The following is a 4202-nucleotide window of genomic DNA, read 5'->3' on the forward strand; positions in this document are numbered from 1 at the left end:
TCTCTCTCTCTCTCTCTCTCTCTCTCTCTCTCTCTGTGTGTGTGTGTGTGTGACAGGGGAGGGTCGGCCAGTTGTCCCTTCCATTATAAGCAAACTGAAGGTATCAATTGGTCAGCTGAATAGTTCTCTGCTTTCCATTGTTCTCACCATCTCTCCAGTCGTATTTTTTATAAATATTGAATATTAAATATATGTGGGGGGGGTGTGGCTGTGTGTGCATGAGTTCCTAGGTACGAACCTGAGGGAGGGAGGGAGGAGGGAAGGAAGGAAGGGAGGGAGGGAAGGAAGGTCGACCAGTCAGCCTCCTTTCTTTTTTTTTAAAGTTATTTCCTCTTCTTTTCCAGAATTATTTATTTTGTGTCTATGAGTACACTGTAACTATCTTCAGACACACCAGAAGAAGGCCTCATCCCATTACCGATGGTTGGGAGCCACCATGTGCTTGCTGGGGATTGAAAACTCAGGACCTCTGGAGGAGCGGCCAGGGCTCTTAACCGCTGAGACATCTCTCCAGCCCTCTTTTTCCAGTTTTAAATAAGCCTCGTTAGTTGAGCGATCTGGGGAGTTGCTTTTCTTTCCAATTTGTGTGTGTGTGGGGGGGGCAGCAATGGATCCAGTATCCAATTCCCCTTTCTCTCGATAACATCTTATTACAGTAAGATGGCTCGATTTCATTTGCAATTACTTTCTTATTCTAGACGAAGGTTGATGAATAAATCTTCTTGTCGCTCCATGAAGGAGGGAATAAAATAATATTTGGCTAGGTCTATATTCCTTCATTTTTATTTCTCTTTGTTTCTTGTCCTTTCTTTAAAAGAAAGAGGTCAACAAATCGGTGTGTACCACCACCACCACCACCACCACCACCACCACCACCACCACCACCACCACCACCGAGTTGTAGGGATCCATTATGGGCCCCTGTCTGTCTGCCTGTCTGATTCATTCGTGTTTATTTAAACGTCCTCCAATGATGGTTGTGCAGTGAAAGAAATGCGTGCCCGAGCTCGAGCTCGTGCGCAAACACACACACACACACACACACACACACACACACACACACACACACACACACACGGGGGGGGGGCAATGGGGGGTGAGGAGGAGGAGGAGGAGGAGGAGGAGGAGGAGGAGGAGGAGGAGGAGGAGGAGGAGGAGGAAAGCTTGGGTTGGGTGGTTTGAGGATTTGAAGGTTTAGCCCTGCAATGTTCCTTACAACTTAAAAACTTTGTGACACACAAAGCGATATTCATTTTCTCCTTCTACTTTTCACTCTGTAGACCAAGATGGCAGACTATATCAGCCTTTGTGGAATGTGACCTTGTATTGCTTTGCCCTACTCTGCTCTGCTCTGCTCTGCTCAACTTAACAGACGTGTTTTTGCTTTTGTTTATGATTTTTGCTTGCTTGCTCGCTCGCTCCCATGACTTGACTGTGGTTTCCCTTTCTATTACAGCACGGTGACCAGACTGCCTTGGGGTAATCAGAAAGGAGGCCAGAAGCAGTCTTTTTTCTGACGCACTGAGACTACATACCAGCCGATTTGGAGGAAAAGATATCCCTCTCTCCCTCCCTCCCTCCCTCCCTCCCTCCCTCCCTCCCTCCCTCCCTCCCTCCCTCCCTCCCTCCCTCCTTGACCCATTTTCCCTCTTTCCCGATACACTCAATAAATTTAAAGTAAATCAATGAATCAAGTCTCTAGTAATTTATTTGTTGGGATTTATTTGTTGGAAATTATCCCTCCACACCTTCGCCCCTCCCCCCACCACTCGAGGATGTCTCCCTGGGGGGGGGCGGGGGGGTTGGGTGGACTCGTGTAGGCATACCTCTCCTCCCTTGGCTTTCCGGTCCACTTCGCTCCAGCATACCTAACTCTTTGGAAATGGTAATAGAGTTCATGACACACCCTCACAGAGAGAGGAAGAGTCCGATCGTTCACTGATTCGCTCTCAGCCAGCCTCGCCCTGACAGCTCAGGCATGTCTAAATCCGAATGTGGGCAATATTTACATGACTTGACTTGGTGCTTCTAACTTTTTCTCTCTCTTTTTTTTTTTCTTCTTTAGTATTTTTTTCTTTACCCTACAAACAGCACACTGCAGCTGTCTTCGGACACACAGCAGATCGATCCCATAACAGAGGGTTGTGAGCCACCATGGGAATAGAACTCAGGACCTCTGGAAGAACACAGTCAGAACTCTTAACTGCTGACTCCATTATTTCCGATTAATGTTTAATGTTTATTTTATTTTATTTTATTTTATTTTATTTTATTTTCGGAGCTGGGGACCGAACCCAGGGCCTTGTGCTTCCTAGGCAAGCGCTCTACCACTGAGCTAAATCCCCAACCCCAATGTTTAATGTTTAAATAAATAAACCTTGTAAAGAAATTAAGCATCTTAAAACCATAGGCATGTGCATCCCCTCCTCATTCGTTCATTCCCTCGCTCATTCATTCAGACAGACAGACAGACAGACAGACAGACAGACAGACAGACAGACAGCAACCAAAGTCTAGCCTTTAACAAAGCAAGAAAGCATACCCTGCGGGACGCACAGATGAATTCCTGAGGCTTACCCTGCAGAGCTTACATGAGGCTTAGTAAAGGACTGACCTGACAACAGCTACCTACATACGTTGAAAAGTCTACCTGGTATTGACGGATGATGACAAACTGTATGTGTGATACAAAACTGTATGTGTGGTTCCCCTTATAACTCATCTCGAAGAGCCCAGCTGTTGGGGCTCGTTCTTTTGGGGGGAAATGGAGGCTTTTCATCTTTCCCAAAGCTCCTCCTAGATCCTTTCTGTCCATCTGTCCATCCGTCCGTCCGTCCGTCTGTCCGTCCGTCCGTCCATCAAATTCTACCCTAGGCCTGCCCTTAGGTTGGTGGTCGTCCATTGAGTGCTAGTGACTTCTGACTTGTCTCTGTCTTCCCCTCTGAGAACTGTATTTAGATCTGATGCAGGCACGCAGGCAGGCAGGCAGGCAGGCAGGCAGGCAGGCAGGCAGGCAGGCCCTCCCTCGTTTTGAAACAGACAGACAGACAGACAGACAGACAGACCAAAGGGTCAATGACTGACTGCACTTAAAGGGGCTGTTGACTCCTCTTTGGAGTTACCGCTGTTTAAAACTTGCTTGATAAAATAAAGTCATCGAATCCAAACTACGCAAAGGGGACACTATAACAAATTACGACTGCTTGTGTATATAGAAAACAGGGTTTTTTCTTTCCCTTATTCCATTATGTATGTTTGCTTTTCTTCAAGAATAAAACCGGCTAGGTGGTGCCTCGGAGACTTTTTTTTTTTTCCCCCCAGGAGTCCCTTCGGGCCCTGCCAGCGGGAGCCTGGACCTCTGAGGCCAGAGAGGGTGTGCTGTATCCCCGGCTCGCTCCCTCCCTCCTGGGATCAATCTAAAAAATGGACAGTTTTGGACACAAGCTTAAGTAATGTTCAGCTCATTCATGCAAGAGAGATGTAGGAAGGACAACACCCCCACCCCCACCCCCACCCCTACCCCCACCCGACCAAATAATACCCTAACCAATAAAAACTAGCTCCTTACTCCTCCGCCTGAGGATTTCTGCGGTCTCATGGTTTGTTCTTGGTTGTTGTTGTTGTTGTTGTTGTTGTTGTTTTGTTTTGTTTTGTTTTGTTTTGTTTTGTTTTGTTTTGTGTTTTTCAGACTTTAAGACAAATGTAGGGGTTGGGGATTTAGCTCAGTGGTAGACCGCTTGCCTAGGAAGCACAAGGCCCCGGGTTCGGTCCTCAGCTCCGAAGAAAAAGGAAGAAAAAAACAAAAACAATAAGACAAATGCTTGTTGTGATTCTCATTTCATTTCAAGGCTGCTATTCTCTAAATCAGAAGGACTCCCTTACAATTCTTCATGGGTAAACTTGCTTTACATCCCTGACATCAACAACAAAAAGAATTCAGAAAGTGGTGATGGACCAATCTGTTTGGGTGTTTCTTGCCTGCTTGACCTTGACTCGCACAAGAGAGCATAGAGAATAAAATAAAGTAGGTGGATGGAGAGATGGCACCGTCGTTAAGAGCACTGATTGCTCTTACAGCGGTCCTGAGTTCAATACCCAGCCAACACATGGCGGCTTGCAACCATCTGTAATTGTCAATCATGCCCTCTTCTGGGGTGTCTGAAGACACCTACAGGGTACTCGAATAGACATAAAACAAACAA

The 4202-nt window shown here is 46.5% G+C and overlaps 1 long non-coding RNA gene across 1 annotated transcript in view; it reads left to right on the forward strand.

Moving 5' to 3' along the window:
• LOC147997169 (uncharacterized) overlaps positions 1-1690 on the forward strand; it is an 18442-nt gene extending 16752 nt beyond the window's left edge. Inside the window, exons 2-3 of the long non-coding RNA XR_015648139.1 lie at positions 345-543; positions 1457-1690. This is a non-coding gene — a long non-coding RNA (uncharacterized LOC147997169). The remainder of the gene's footprint in view (positions 1-344; positions 544-1456) is intronic.
• Positions 1691-4202: the final 2512 nt, after the last annotated feature.

The sequence above is a fragment of the Rattus norvegicus genome, unplaced genomic scaffold (assembly GCF_021556685.1).
Source record: "Rattus norvegicus strain SHRSP/BbbUtx unplaced genomic scaffold, alternate assembly SHRSP_T2T unassigned-0000239, whole genome shotgun sequence".
Classification (NCBI taxonomy): Eukaryota; Metazoa; Chordata; class Mammalia; order Rodentia; family Muridae; genus Rattus; species Rattus norvegicus.